The 16,901-nt window shown below is 41.3% G+C and overlaps 1 long non-coding RNA gene across 2 annotated transcripts; it reads left to right on the forward strand.

The window, feature by feature from the left end:
• The first annotated feature begins 331 nt into the window (after positions 1-331).
• Positions 332-15,835, forward strand: LOC146180353 (uncharacterized). 2 transcript variants are annotated; one of them, XR_014700846.1, is made up of 4 exons: positions 332-429; positions 557-699; positions 12,080-12,123; positions 15,808-15,835. It is a non-coding gene; the product is annotated as an uncharacterized LOC146180353 (long non-coding RNA). The 2 variants fall into 2 exon arrangements; XR_014700847.1 differs by lacking the exons at positions 12,080-12,123; positions 15,808-15,835 and adding an exon at positions 1,043-1,055.
• The last annotated feature ends 1,066 nt before the right edge of the window (positions 15,836-16,901 follow it).

Here is a 16,901-nt window from a genome sequence, read left to right on the forward strand (position 1 = left end):
TACTTTACGTTGTCAGCCGAGATCTCTCAGACTTTTTACAATCTTCTTCGCATTTCAGGTATCAATGTCAGTAGCCTCCCTCCTCATGTATGTCGCTGAGGTAGCGTCGCAAAATGAGTTCCTGACGTTCAGGAGCGTCACTCGTGGTCGCGAGGAAACAGTGGAATGGATAGAGAAGATCGAGAAGCGCGCGCGCGGATCGACGGCCGGAAGGAAGGCGCGGAGCGCGCTTTTTTATGGTATGTATTTCTTGCCGACGCCATGACGTCACTGATCACGTGAAAAGCTGAGGCCCCGCCCCTAGACCGATTTGGTGTGAATGTAGCATCACCCCCATGGCTAGAACAAGCAAGCAAAATGACGGTGCGTGACGACCATGGTGACGACCGGCGAGGCGCCGACGACTACAACTTCAAACAAGTAGAAACGGTAGATGCATGCATCGAACAACATTTCTCTTTGTTCTTGCTGGTTTTAGGTCAAGTGTTTTGATCAGTGCTTTGTGTTTTTTATCGAACCTTTCCTTTCGGATGTCTCGGCGCCTGTCTCCTTGAAGCTGCAGAAAGCGCGCTTTTTGTGCTCTCGCCTAGCCAAGCTTCGAAGGGCGAACTTTTCTTCCCGACCTGGTCACCGTGACTGGAGCCGAAGACACCTAGTGTTCAGCGTTTGCCTCGGCCAGACAGCTGTTTATACTGGCAGGTGCGTCCCTGACTGACCCACCTGGCTCCTCCCGACCATGTTGATTGGGGAACTCGTAACTTCCTTCTGCTTTCCAAAAAATAGGCAAGCAATTTAACATTCGTCGATTACGGCGCAGCAGAGCACCTTGTTCTGTGCGTACTACGAATGACCGTGGGGTAGCAGCAGCACTAACTACAGTGGCCTTGATTTTCTAGTCTTGAACCCAGACAGGATCACCGACCTCCAACCGAACGAGATCTCTAGCAAGATGACGTTTGTTATAGTTACACGCCTGTGATTTTCGATTCGAATGATCCTTAGCTGTAACATCAGTCATTCTTCTCTGTGCTGGCCCCCGCAGCTGAGGTGCCGTCGGGAATGCGTGTCCTAAGGCGTCAACCCATCCGGATTTCTGCAGGACTGTAGCTCAGCACTCCTGGTGTCGCCCTGTATGCGAGAAGTGCGAGGTAGGGGTCTTTCGATTTAAGTACAAGTCGCTTGATTGTTTGCACCATCCTCTCCATTTCCCCATTAGCTTGCGGGTGCTTTGGGCTTACAGTCACGTGACTGAAACCATATTCAACAGCAAACCATGTGTCACCGCACAGAAATTTCGCTGGCTGCAGTGTCGAGTGTTGCACCACACTAATGCAAAAAGTCGATGCCCAGAATTATGTCATGCATGCTACGAGGTAACGCAACAAATTCAGTCCTGAATCTTGCGCCACCCAATTCGTCAGAGGCCGAGCAAAGGCTGACAGGAGTTAAAATTTCGCCCCCAATGCCACAAAATATGGTTGCTCGGTCCCACGCAAACATAACTTCCTGAGTGAAACGATTTCTAAATGAAAGTGTCATCACAGACACAGCAGCACCATTATCCACCAAAGCAATTGTACTAACCGGCAACCGGCAGGTCCTGACATTTCGCCCCTTATGGTTTATACAAAGTCCGTTATCAGCATCGAACATTTATGGTGTACGAGGAATAAAATACAGTCAACAATCCGCTCACGCGCGCGCTCATTCGTCAGTGCGGCCGTGCACGGTCGAATGAAGCTTCAGGTACACTTCAACATTTTTTACTCCTAAGTTTTGTACAAAAATAAATTTGCCAGGCTATGCAATGCGCCTTTGAATGTTTTAAGCAGATGTAGCGCGACCTGACGTGAGTGCATGGTGAACTGTTGGGTGGAGATTCTGTCAACCGCTACTGTTTTCATTTAGATCAGAAGAGGTACCGGCAAAAATTCATGGCGCGTCTCAGATTCAGAGCAAAGAATAAAAATTTATTCATAGTAAAAATTTCACTTCTCTAGTGGAATGGGCTGTTCTAGCTTCGTTCAAAACATATCCGTCGATGAAAGACCGAAGATGTATATGTAGTCTCGCGACTACTATTATTTTAAACCTGGAAAGCGCATAAAAACAACGGACAACAGCAAGAGACAGACACACGAGCGCTTACTTCCAACTGATTTTTATTTTCATGCGAGAAGCAGAATATATGTACACTTCAGATCACATGCGCATGCGAAGAAAACTCAAACAAGAAAAAAAAAAAAAATTATCTGGCTGCACATGTAAAAGATGAAAGATATGCAATCTCTTTCTCAGACAGCAAAATCGACGCACCACTTACACAATCATCGCCAGTTCGTGCTATCTCACTTGCCTCAACAATTTCACGCGTTGTTTTACACTTGCTTTTATACAGAACTTCACATTGATGAAAGAGAGGACGACAATTCTTGCTTTTGCACTTGAGGCAATGAATGCTCAAATGCCCACCTTTTCTGTTTTCGACAGCGTAATTGTGTTCACCTAATCGCTTTCCAGGTTTAACATGTCTTATGCGCTTTCCAGGTTTAACATGTCTAACCAACTCGCCCAAAATGCTGCCATTATTGGACTACTTTTAATCAAGGAAATGGGCATAAACAGTTAAGCAGAATCAATAAGAGCGGCAAACAATAAAAAAAAAAGATGTCCTTCAAAGTTGCACATTGCACTATATGTTCATCAATTCATCAAAATGCGACCTGCGTCTAGAAAATTCAGTCTCAAAATCTTCCTGCACGGCTTGTGCACATAAGGACTTGGCCTCTCGGTCTTCTCTGTCACTTTCCTGGTATAATTAATTGAGACGAAGAATTCTGAGAAATGTTTCAAATATCAAAGAAGCGGACCTAATAACATAGCTGTTCTCAATTCATTTTGGGCAACTTAGTGTTGAATTCCGAAATGCTGACTGAATCAGGATCTTAAGTACTTCGAGAACATTTGCGTGTATAGTAGGTGCACGGCAGCTTTTTTGGAAAAAAAAAAAAAGAAGCTTGTCTAATAGGGCAACAAGCTCTGGTTTCGGATAATGCAGTCCACTAGAATATTGTCCTCGTAGAAGAGCGTACTACATGGGTCTGTTTCTTTCGCTAGTTTCAAGAAGAATAGCGCTAGCGTCACACCCGAGTTGAATAACTAAACGATATATCCAGCGGCGTAAGGTAAACCGGAATATGTGACAGTGGGAAATGGGATAGTAAGAGATGCCATCACTTCCTTCTGTGCCTTGATTTTGCTCTCAGATGAAACGTCCGTCTTGGCAATGTAGTCATGTGCCGCTAGCTGTTACGGCCCTCACATCTAGCATATGTCATTCCCTTCCGCACATTAACCTTATTTTCCCGAAGAGAGCCTCAATGGGTCGCTATATAGAGCTTGAAATGAGTCTTCAGTGAGAGTGTCCTTCTTTAACGCTTTAGAAGTTTCTTGCATACTTTCGATATAGCAGGTGAACTCATTTTGTAAGTCATTGCATCGAGTATCACCATCATTTATTAGCCTCTTTTTACCACTCCCAGCACGTGTGGTGCCATGAATATCAAACCATTTTTGATTGTTTTCATAATAAGCTTAATATTATGTAAAAATTTCATTAACAAACTTTTATATGCAAAATTAAAATAATGTTTATAATACCACACTTTGAATAATATATGAATTGTAATAACATTTAAAACTCAACCCTACAACGTTTACTTTGACTGTTATACTAATACTTTATATCATGCAAGCATTTTGCAGTTTACATTACATTTTTATGAAATTATTTTCATCTTCGGTGTTACATATGAGTGGTTTCGCATCTAGCGCTAAAGACGGTTTTGCTGTAAGAGACTAGTTGCTGTCATGTTAGCCTTGAAGAAGCTTCGATGTGATCACTTCTCATTCAGTTTTTTTTTTGTTTTGTTCCTATTCTTGTACACGGTTTGGAAAAGTTCGGATTAAAATGGACAAAAGTAGCTACCATGCCACAATGTATGGCATGCTTGTCGAACGTTTGCTGAACGACAGTGTTTTTTATATCCGTTCACGTGTGTAGTACGTTGACGACATGCCGCTGCAGCATCTACCTTCTGTGTTCTTTAATTTCGGGGCTGCATTCACCACGAAACTCGCGAGCGACAGCGCGAAACCAGGCAAAAGCCACCCGCCACCGCTGAAGCAGACGCGGAGCGGACAATGAGCAGGTCGCGCCCCTTGCGGTGGCAGAGAGCGCAACTCAAGGAGAAAAGTTTCCATTGTTCCCGCAGCGATTGAGAAGGCCGTAAGAAAGAGCGCGCGCTCTCTCCCTCGAGACCGGCCGTGGCAGTACTTGATGCTTAAGCGGACGCAAGAAGTACGTGTCTGAACTCGAATTTTGTAGCATATGCGTGACATGCGACTATATGCCGGCCTGCTGTGCCTTTCTTTTCCATTCCTCGTGGCGATGATAGCAGCACCAAATTTTGTAATATTGGCACCTCATGGATGCTAGTAGGCACCCTTTATTAAGCGATACCTTATACAGCTCGTTCAGCCAAAAAGCGGTCGGCATCGTAGTAGTAGTTGGTGTCGGCCCCACGTCTCGGAAATAATTGAGGACTGTGTAAAAAAAATCTTTTGACAATTTGTGGATCTAGTGATGTTGATAGGTGGGTGGTACGCAATGCTGAGTTAACGAAAAAAGGGATTGATGAAATAAAAGAAAGTTTAAAAATGGAGAAAGGGGGCTTCAAATGTGTCAAAACGAAATGCAAATGCTTGATGATGTTAAGATTTCTAGCGTCCATTTGATAAATTCACTGAAATAATTGGGGAAAAAAATGAAAATTGAGCTTCAAAGGTGTTCGAATGCTCAGAATGAAAATCCAATGCTGGTTGATGCTAATCAAGAAAATTTTGAGTGTTATAGATCAAATAAAATAATAACAATAAATTAAAAAGTTGCAATAAAAGGTGTCGGGATACTCAGAATGAAAAGCCAATGCTTGATGATGCTTATTATGTAAAATAAGTGTGTGATTCATCAGTTAACTGATATAACTGAAAAAGGAAACATTGGATAAAGAGTACAAATATGTCAGAATGCTCAGAATGGAAAGCTAGTGTTTGCTTATGCTAAGTATTGGTGTCTGGAAAATAAAATAAAAATTAAACCACAAAATAAATGAAAAAAAAAAGCTTCCCTGTGTATGAAACGCTATTGCATCATTAGAATGCAAACAACACGTTCCACTGAACGTGCGCACAGGGACGCACCAAGTTTAAAGAAGCGCCATCCGAGCTTATTGGTGACATCGCCCGGTAGGCTATAAGAAAACAAAAATATAAGGCAAATAAAGAACAGAACAGTGAGGAAACATCATTCATGGCTTTTTTATCACGTCATAGCAGAATTTATTTTTTTCTAGTTCGTGGAAGGTATGCATGGGTTCGTAATCCCCAGTTGCAGGGAAACTGACTTTTTCTCCAAAGTAAAGCTATAGGTATACTGTGTAAACTAAATAAACACTAGGCAAAAAAGTGTAAAACGAAGTTCTGCCGAACGGTTACAGATGCAATGTCGCCGATTGCATTAGAGCTCTGTGTACAATGACGTTCCGAAAAGTCAAACACTCGAAATCTACTTATGTTTTATTTAGGAAACCAGCCCAATAAGTTTACTGAAATATTGTTTCTAATTGTTTGTTTTGAATTTCAAAGCACAGTTAACAATTTCCTAGCCGCTGTACTGATGTGAATGGTTCAGAAAAATGAGCTGGCTCTTTAATGCACGCATTTTATTTCGACGTTCATGTGGCGCAGGCATGTGTAAACGTGTAAGTTACTGTCCCTGTCTTTTGCAGTTTCCTGTGCAGCATAGGACACAGCTCTGTTGAATTAACCGGTTTATGTGTGCACCGAGCGCAGCTTCATGAGTATGCGGTATGCATGAAAGAGAGCGGTGCGTGATCTGCTATTGCTGCCCCTTGGACCCCTCGAGGGGGTGCTCGTGTAGTTGTCGCTACCTTTAAAAAAATTAAGAAGCCTTAGAGAAAGATGTAGGGCATGTGGTTCCTCTCCTGCACACTAAGCTTTTATGAGCTTTTAATTTAGTGTGATAATTAGCTTTTCATTTAGGTAACAAGAGTAGGTTTTAAAGGAGCATAGACACCAAATTTTAGTGGTATTTTTTTTGTTGTTTATGGTACGTAAAATGTTTCTCTATACCGATCCGCTCGCAGTTTTTGCCTAAGACTGTTCAATAACTTATAATAAAATTTTATTTTTTCACCAGTACGAGTTTCAGCAGCTGAGCGATAGGTATGACGTCACAGTCAAGTCTAGGTCACATGTGGCATCACAAAATAGGATATAATCGCTGGTTCTTCACTTGTAGGCATTCCTGTTCTTGAGGCAGGCTGGCTTTATCACTGTAGGGAATTCAAACGACACAGGAATGATTATCTTGTCAGTTTTCATAGGGTTGCAGCGGAGTGCGAGTAGTAAATGTGCAACGTACAAGTCTTCCAGGATCGAACTCCGAGTGCCCGGCTTGTGCCCCGGGCACGCGCCACTCGACTTTGTTTTCTTCTTCTGCCGTTCGGTTGACGGGGAGTATTACACTTAGCAGCACCACATTGAGACGTCAGTGGGTGCTACAGGCATCCTTCCTCGCCCAGACGGAATGGCACTCGTTTTTTTTTCATCCCTCACGTGACCTAGATTGACTTTGATTTCACAGCCATCGCTCGGCTGTTGATATCAAAACTGAAACAGATGAGAGAAGAAATTCGGTTATAAATTATTCAGCAGTCGTAGGTGTGGACGTAGTGATTCGTTTACAGTAATGTCTTAGGCATCATTACAAAGAAAACACGAACCCAAAATGAAGTGTCTATACTCCTTTTACAGCAGACTGCTGTTTGTCACAGAGAAACTGTATCTGGCAGTTGCTGCTACCTTGATTGTATCCAACTACTATAAAATACAGATGCTGGATGCATCAAGGTGGCCAAAGAGGCACTGGCCGCTCTTCGTTGCAGCCTACTCAGGTGGAGCCTTTATTACAGAGCCCCCAGTGATGCATCGAATGAATTGGGCCTGGGCCACTAGGAGCTGTTGAACTTTACGGCTCTGTTGTTTCTGGGGGGCTCTGTTCCCATCCATCTGGAGCCTCCATCATTTATAAATTCAGTTATGTGCTCATAAGTAGAAAGGTATTTATTAATATTGTCATGCATGTTGAAGCATGATATATGTGCACGTTAGACATGTTTTATTCCTGTATGAATGGAGATGTTGGGCTCATATGCCTGGCAGTTTTAATGTTTTAACGTAATGCGTATATCCAATGGGAACTGGATATACGCTTGTATCAACACCTGGCAGGGAAGTGACTTTGGTTCATAGTAGTAATATCTTATGCACAATGGTAGCGTAATGATAACCACTTAATTAACTATATCGCGAATTCCGTGTGTCATTTTCATACCATTTACTCATTTCTGCATACAGCTTTTATACACAAATTGATGTCAACCTGTTCTAAGCTGCCAGCGCTATCCAATGAAAAAATGTCCTACTATGAGCAACCTCTGTGAAAATGCGACATGTAACCAACCTTTCTATCTCATTCTGACAAATGTTCAGTGGAAATATGAAGATGTTTATTAGGTTAAATCTGGATGATAACCTGGGATCTTCGACTCAGTTGGAGACCTTAAACTTTGTACGCCGGAACGCTATCCGTCGTGGCTTCCCGCATTTTGCATGGCCGGACAAATTAAGCGCGCTTGATAGAGCCGGTCTGCCTCAACGTGCTACATATATGCGCCGAAAGTTTTTATTACTATGTTTATTGGCTGCTCGCAAAGCCATACAATTTTGCTGGTTCGTAATGTTCAATGGAAGAACGCGCATCTAGTGTTCTTGTTGTGAAACTCTTAACTGCGATCACAAAAATGTTCACGCTTCAGAGCGCAACTACAGCCGAGATCCAACGAGAAGCCGAGTACGCTTATTTAATGGCCACACACGCAAAAAAAAGGAAAACAACCAATCGCAGACGGAAAACCTTTCTTGAGAGAGGTTTATGCCATATCCATAAAGGTCGCTCTACTGTTGAGTTGACATTTTCAGCCCAGCCTGCTATCAGTGGGGGCAGCAACTTAACGATATCTTGCATAGCGCCTTAGCATGGGCACGATCATTGCTTTATAGATTAGCTGCAGGTACTGTGTACAGTGAGAAAACAATGATGAAATAAAAAGTTTACACAGCTCGCTACTTCGCCGGACCTCTTGAGACTTCATCATCCTGTCAGTGAAGGTGCCCGTAAGCTGACAAAGCTTGATTACTTCCTTTGCGGGGTACATCAAGCCTCCATTGTCCTTGGTTTTCATTAACCTGTAACTGGTCCAGTTGACTCATATTTCCTGCAACAGGCTCTTGCACGACTGACATGTCGCCTCAAAACCAGTACCAAATATCGCATAAATTAAGCAACAACCTGGTAGTGATAAACAAAACTTGGGGTTCTTAAGTCTCCTTGAGGAGCCTCGTTAGAGTGCCCGCACTTTGCTACCTGCTTATTCACCGTATCCCGTAATTGCTGCCTCTGTCGCATATCATTAGAATGCAGCCTTAAGACACCGCATTATATGAAACAGCACCCTACACATAGCTATATAAAGCCCCTCTTTTCCGAAGCCGTACGAACGTGCCCTATAGGAGTATAGTGTGCCTGACTTGGGATCTAAGGGTCCCGCTTTCAGTAATTCTCATTTCACCCTTACGCCTTATTGGCTTTCTCTGGTTTGGCAGCTCCTGCCACATTGAACATGTCATGTGTTCTCATTGCGCCAAAGGTGTATGGCCATGTCACCAACTAAAGTGCCTCTTACCAGAGAGGTTTTTTTCGATTGTCCATGCGACATAGTGGGCGCCGGATTTTCTGTAGAACGTGGCTTTTCATTTTATCGCATCGGCTCAAACAGTCCCAAAAGTATAAACAAATGTTGTATGCACAGGCTCTTTTACTTGCAAGGCCACTCAGACTAGCGCGGCAAAATTTAGAACAAATTGCATGCTTAAATAAAAAATACCCTTCGTAGCTTTTTCTGATATGTCCTCGCAACATAACCTGAGAGAAAAGCTACTTGGTGCTACCTCATCGTGTTCATCTGCTTCACAACACATCGTTAAAAATCCTAGTTCACTGGCCAGCTCCCTGGTAACTAAATAGGTTAAACAACGTGACGGGAACACAGGAAAAGAGGCCGACACAACTAGCGCGGTTGTGCCGTCTTCTCCTGTGTTCCCATCACGTTGTTTGCACGGTTAGCCTATAATTAATCACCAACAAGTCCAATCTGCTGTCCCTGGTAGCAAATTTAATGGCAGCTGATAAGGTATTATGTTTCAGCATCTGAACTTTTTAACCTCAGCGCTGCTTTCATTTCACAGGAAGCGAGTGCATTTCCACTCCTCGCTGCTGTCTTTGCCTGAAGCGAGCTCAGCAGATAAAATTACAGTATCTCTTAGATATCTCAAAAGCGGAGGACGGCTATCATTTGCCTCTCATCGTTTGCCACAGTTTGTCATTTCAAGTCGTTTGATATACTGGTCGTTTCCCAGTCAAGAAGAGTCTGCCTGCGTAGTCATTGTAGCCCTTATCACTCTAACTAAGCAGGTCACTCATTAGAATCAGCAGTGGTCATTACATGTCGTTTCACATATTGGTCATTTCGTAGTCATTAACAGTAAGGATGAGTCATGTCTAGCTATTATAGTCATTATCACACATCGCTATGCACTTTTACTCATTTTTAATCAACTGCGGTCATTACATGTCGCAGTTAGATATACTGGTCATTACAAATCATTTTAGTCATTATTAACCATTATTAGTCATTAGCATTAGTCATTACCTCTATCATTGTCTATTTATAACTTTTATTGATTACCTATCATCAGTGTCTATTTACAACTTTTATTGATTCCCTATCACCACCAATCATTTTCATTCTTAATTTTCCTCCTTGCATGTCCGCTTTTTGCGACTGACACGCCAGTGCACAGATGCGATGCACAGATTACAGGAACAGCTTTTGCGCACAGATTTTTGCTCCATGAGCCTAGAATGGCTTTCGAAAAACAAACGCATCCCATCTCAACGTTAACGTGCTTGCACACGCGCACACAAAACAATTTGTGCAAACCACGCAGACGCGAGGCGAACGCGCCCAGAAAAGAAGCAAACCGCGCGCTCAGAGCCGGCGACCCCGGCGACGACGTGTCCCTGAACAGTGGCGCCCTCAGCAGAAATAGTGGGCGCAACTGTAAACTCCCCAAGGACGCGCTTTCCCATTGACGGCGGCGCGACGCAGCAGGCCGCACCCAGGGCGCTTCCATCGAGCGGCCGTGGCAAGAACATGCATGGAGGAATTTGTTTTGCTGTTACTGCTGCTGTAAATTCTTGCCAATGGTTAATATTTACTTTACCTATTCATTCCCGTAATTCTTTTCTCTAATTGAATTACTCCTACAGCTTTTTTCTGCTAAATTTTTATTCTGTGCTTACGCTGAAAAGAAGAAAAGAAAATTATTGTGTGACTGCCCTTTGTTATCGGCAAGGAAGGCAAAAGCCACTGCTTGTTGATCTGTTCATCATAATGAAATGCTTGGTTTGGTCACTGCAATTTTCTAATGTCTATATCCATTCCAGTAGTTCGATGCTATGTTAACTGCGAGGCAGAGCCAGAGCTCGGTGGCTTTTTTTTCTGCTAATGTGAGCTTTTTCACTTCAGAGCTACTACACCTTGAAGGGCTTTCTTCATTATAGTGCATGCTTCTTTACATCAGGAAAGTGAAGCTCATACTTTATTGTATGCATTTGTGCTTGCCAGTAGGTGCAAAAACGAAATTCTTAGTCAATTATGACATCTTTTGAAGCAATAAACTTCCTGGAAGGCGTTTTCCACAGATCAGCATTATGAACGCTTTGGGAATGAACGGGGCGATCCACATTTATTGGTATGCATATAAACGCCCGTTTTATACACTCATTTGTAGATTCAGGAGATATCCCCTTTTTTTGCTAACTTTGTAATGGCACTGGTTAGTCAGCTTGTTATATTGACTTTTATGTGTGTGCTTGAAATGCTTGCAAACACCAAAATTATGGGTTACACTTAAGCTGCACGTTTAAGAGCATGACGTGACAGTGTAGACTACCACCTGACATATAAAGCTTCCCTTTACCATACCATATAAAAATGCCTGCGAGACTTAAGGATAATGTGAATGCAAGGTTTTGGCAGGCGGAATCTGATACGACCCTCCCATATGTCAGGTAACCCTATGTCTAGCCAGTGCATAGCCATGTTGGCTGCCAGCGTCATGCTCAGGATTTTTCATTCACAACGCCGTTGATTTTCAGTGCATGGGGCCTTTACCGCTATCACGTTAAAATGTTTGAAGTGGTAGTAGGAAAATTTCTGGCTAAGATAATGAATGTGCTGTTTTTGCTTCCTTTTCAGATTAAAGGAGAATCCTCCAGCAGTTTTCATCAGTTGGAACATTCGACCATTCTGTGGCTGCTTTTATGTCCAAGCCATTCTTATTTGCTCCCTCATTTGCAGCAATTCAGCTTGTTCACTGTTTCTGCATTGTTGCGAGCATTACACTGCTACATTTTTATTTAATTGTGTTTTGCATGCTGCCCTAGCAAATTCCTTTATCATATATTTGCATCGCCTATATTCATTTTACTTTGTCGTATCAAATATAGCTCGTGCCATTTCATGCCTTACCTGTCCAAGGGCTTTCAACTTGACTTCAATGTTTTCTTGTAGCCATGCTTTATATCCCGCATGGGATATCATCCTAATTGTTATGCCTGTCAGAAATACTCTGTCTTTTACTTTGACACCAGGATGTGTCATATTTTGACGGGCTCAATTTCTGACCACATGCTTCAGTAGTACAATATGTGATTAAGACCTTTTTTTATCATTCATACTCTTGCAGAGAACTGGGCCAGCTGTAACACAACTCTCGAGTTAGTAAACACATGCTCTCTCTTATTATGCAGGCTCGTTCACAACTTGGAGTCTGGAGGGCTTATCACATCAACAGGTATTGCCAGAAGGAAGCCAACCATTCCTGTGTGCCAAGTGCAGCTATTCCACGATGCATCTCAGTAAATTCAAGCGACACCAGAGGACACATACTGGAGAGTGCCCATTTCGTTGCAGTGGTTGCTTAAAGAGCTTTGCAAGGAAGGATCAGCTGACAACACATTTTCGCATTCACACTGGGGAAAGGCCTTACCATTGCAGTCATTGTAGCAAAAGTTTTTCAAAGAAACCAGACCTGAGCAGGCATCTTCGAGTCCATACAGGCGAGAAACCATACCAATGCAAACTATGCCCTATGGCTTTTACTTAGATTTCTGGCCTAAAGAGGCACCTCCAAACTCATGAACGCAAAAAATGTCACTCTTGCTAAAAAGCATTTGCTTGCAAGAAAGGTGTGACATCCCATGAAAGGAAATAACGCATTCACTCTTTAAAGCTGTAACATGTTCTCTCTGTATTTTCCAGTAACATGACAGTTTGTAGTTATGCAGCACACACACAAAACTTATAATGTTAAGTAGATATTCACTCCTTAAAGCCTGTATATGTATATATTTGTTTTTGCACTGAATTGACGTTTATTTTAAATCATAAAATAGCTGTGTCCACACATCTGTTTTTACAAAATTCTTTCATTACATGCTTTATGTTCGTGAATTTTGATGCAGCTTTTTAAAGCGTTATGGAGAAGAAGTAACTGGTTATGGCTATTCGCAAACATGCCTATTTCTCTGAGTTAACCTATGCTTGGATCTAACAGCCACTTGGCAGTGTGCAGTTATAGGCATAGCTTTTGAAGTGCAGCTGCAAAATATTCATCCATTCTGTCTTCATAATCGAGCAAATTGTTTTCTTCAGTATGACAAGGGACTTGTTTCGGGCTTGTTGGCTTAAGGCACTTTGGTACAGCTGCTAACTTTATCAGTCATTATTGTTTTAATTGCTTAGTTCAGTTTCTTGTAGTGGAATGACAAGTATACTTTTTAAGGGCAATGTTCTTCTGATCTTTGTTATATTTGATTTTGCTATTCAAGGTTTGTAAGGTGTGACAAAGCACTTGTTGGAGAATTTCGATTTTATGGTCGTGAGGTGTGGTGTGAAAGATGTGCTCTGGAAGTAGGTGTGTGTTTCTGGCATGCGTTGGTGATTCATATTAAGTTAAGGGCACAAGCTAAGCCATGCATTTTTAGCCATTTAGGTGAAAATGCTTCTCAGTAACCAAGAGATACCAGGTTGATATGTGCATAATTTTGTTTCCTACTTAATGCTCTTTCTAAATAACTAGCGATACAAGAAAAATTGAATAATAAGTTTTAATGAAATGGTAACATCTTGTAAGTTTCGACTTTGTAATTGAAAAATTCATTTCAATAACAGCTTGAAATTGTTTGATTCTAGTTCGGTAGTGGCCAGCTGTTATGTGGATCGGTCAAAAAGAATATCTGGCATCTATTTGAGACAGTACATGTATGAGAATGGTACCTTTATAATAAAAAAAGGTTCTTTTGAGAAAATTGAGCTCCAAGTGGAAAAAGAGGTTAAAAGCACTTTTTTATTTACACAAGCAATATCAAACATTGCCTTAATAGCTCCCAACTTCCTAGTCAGTGTCAAAATCGTTTCTGTGCTTTTAGACTTCTCGCTTTGCTTGCCGGGCTTGTGGGCTATCGTGCTGCGTGGTCTGCAAAATACATTTGTTTCCAGTCAGTTGCATTCAGCCACTTGATGGTGTTGCGGCCAGAGTCGAATCCAGGATACTTCAAGACTTTTTCTCTTTTGCAATGCTTCCATCACACAATGAAAAGACGGCAACCAGTGCTGTTATCTTAAGGTCTGAAGACTTACAAACATTCATTGGCACACATTTCTAAACAGCATGGTTGAATGACTTATCAGCATTTTGAGTTTCTCATGAAGGCACTTCTCCAGGAGCACACCCTGTGATAGCTTCCTATGCATGGGTTTTCATTGCCTGCAAGACGGATTCAGGCAAACTCTCCTCGTGGACAAATGGTTCGACCTGTAACTGGTGTTTCTGGCACAACACATATTTGGTGCCTTTGTCTTAAGTCCATGGCATGGGTCAACAACTGTGGACGGAAAGTAGAAACATGTTGGCGAAACTGCCTTCCGCACTTCATCTCAGTTTTGTACATTCCTGCTGGTGGCAAGCCCGTAGTTGTTTGAAGTTTGTCTTTGACTCCATCCATCAGTCAGCCTCGGCCAGAGTCTTTTTTCCATCCGAAAGCTTTCCTGCTTTGTTATTCCTCAGCCTCCGTAATCTTGTGCCCATATTCAAAAACATAGTTACCAGATCATTTCTTTATATGTCGCTAATTCCAGACAAGCCGTGAAATCTGGTGGGCAACCTTTTTCTAAAAATTCACGATAACCGTGGAGGGTATCTGAAAAGGAAGGGTGGTCGCTCACTACTTGGTTTCAAGAAGAGTGTGTTCCAAGCCAAAATATATGACTTTCCAAGAAAACTGCAACCATGAAATATGTGTATAAAGATTCCAAAAGAAACAAATATATTTTTAAATTTTTTTATCTTAGTCTGTCCCTTTCAAATATTGTTCTTCAACTCCTGTTTGCTGAAAATTGCAAACATGGCTACAAGCCCTGCTTTACGGAATCCAAGCATGCAGCACATGGCATACACTTCCTTTTGCTTCTGGAAAATTTTCATTTTAGTGCTTTATTATTTTTGTTGTAGCAAATTTACATCTTTTTAGCGGGACATGAGAATCCTTTGTTCACTTGTGTTGCATCAATGTTACTTTTCAAGCTCTGAAAAAGAAGTTGATGTGTTGTTGTCTGGCAGATTCATTTGAAATTGTTGACTTTGTATGAATCCTTGGATTGTGCTCTCGGTAATCTAGAGCATATTGTTTTCATTTCTTGTTTTTGTCTTGCGGTATACCTTGTCTTGTGGTATACCTTTAAGAGGGCAGTAGCTCATAGCTTCAGGGTTTAGACCATGGGTGACAATTGTTCCGAGTATATTAATCTAAATATCCCTGCACTTCGTTAATGACCATTTCTTTCGATTGGTGTGTGTACTGCTGATCGCAGTCTGGGCAGATATGAAATTTTAAGGGGGTAGAAAATGTAAGAACATTTATGAACATTTAAAACTTAAAAGGTAATAAAAAATTTGAATACCATTGCAAAATCAAACACTGTGCAAATATTTTTGAGCCTATAGAAAGCATTCTACAGTGCATTAATTATTAGTTTTAAAAATTTAGTAAGGCTACCTGCAAATTTGAATTTTTAATTTTGTACGGAAGCAGTGGTCACAATTCAACTCCTTCCGCAGTTATTGGGAGTCGCTTGTTCATTCTCCCAACTGCACTAAAGAAATGTTTTGAAGTGAAATTACCAAGAGAACATAAGTGGTGAAATCGACTTTGAAGGAGTGCTGGTCTTGTAATGAATTGCTAAATAGAATAGATTAAATTTTTTTTTTCATCTCAGTTGTTTTCTTCTTGTAGCACAGCTTCCAGTTTTCTTTAGTTCTCGAAGTTCTTGTGGTTTATGGGTGGCACATCTTATAGAAGGTGCCATCATAATTGAGTCTCCTGAAGGAGCAGTTCTATAAGTTCTAAAGACTCAAGCCTGGCTTAAATCAAGGAAAGTCTACAGATAATGAATTTTTCCTGCTTTTTTTTTTTTTCAGATTAGAAAAGAACCTTACAGCATTTTCTGTGAGTTAGATAATTCCGCTTATCTTTGGCTTGCACATGTTCACGCCACTGTTACTTGCTGCCACCTTGGCTGCAATTCAGCTGTTAAACTGTTTCTACATTAACTGTTGCAAGCACTGCACATTCACAAGCTCTTGCAATGGTGCCATGCCATTACGAGTTTGCATTTTACAGGACGCCCAAGCAGACATCTATTACTATGTTTAAATGTCATATTTGCATTTTACTCTTTCAATTAGTTATGGCTCTGCCATTTCACTGCTAACCTTTTGGTGCTTTTAAGCTGCACCTCCATATTTTCTTGTGCATCTATTTCCACCAAAATGGCCACTCATGCTGAAAAAAAAAGGCTGTGCATAACCTGTTATTTTTTTTTTTTGGTTCTGTTTAAGCAATAAATAATAATGTATGTTATGTTCATATGGCGCAATGCATGATTTAGTGACCAATTGCTCTGAATGCTGTGACTGCTTTTGCCCATTTTATGCTCATGGGGGCACCCATTCTTTGCTTTATTTTCTATGGAAATGGCACGAAACGTAGCTGCCGTTTATCCTTTTGCGACTATTAGCTAATGCTAAGAGAATTCATGGTCATTGTTTTCAAACAGAGTGAAATGAAGGTGGGCACTTGGAAGTGAAGTTGAATAATTTCTGCAATAAAATACCTCCTCTCTATGATACCTACAGAATGCTAGGATTCTAATTAAACATTGATGGAGTTTTAGCAGTGCTTGCATTTCTGGAAGCCCTATTTTCTCCATATCAGTCATACCTATTTTGTCAGTTAAGAATTTGTTTACCAGGTGAACTTCATTAACTTTTTCTACAGTGCTTTATTAGATTTTTGAAAGGCACTAAATTAATACCTCTGTTTATGTGACATCAAGCTAGCTGGTATCCGGTCTCTTAGTGTGGTGATAGTTATGATTAATGATGTTAAATCTGCTTCAACCACAAGACAGTCTATATATTTTAAATGCTGTGTTGATGTTCATTTTTAATTGAGTATACATTCTGCTGACTCTTTGTCTCATAATTTTACACGTGTAGAAAGGAAGGAATTA

The sequence above is a fragment of the Amblyomma maculatum genome, chromosome 9 (genome assembly GCF_055883805.1).
Source record: "Amblyomma maculatum isolate TAMU_Amacu chromosome 9, ASM5588380v1, whole genome shotgun sequence".
NCBI classification, from domain to species: Eukaryota; Metazoa; Arthropoda; class Arachnida; order Ixodida; family Ixodidae; genus Amblyomma; species Amblyomma maculatum.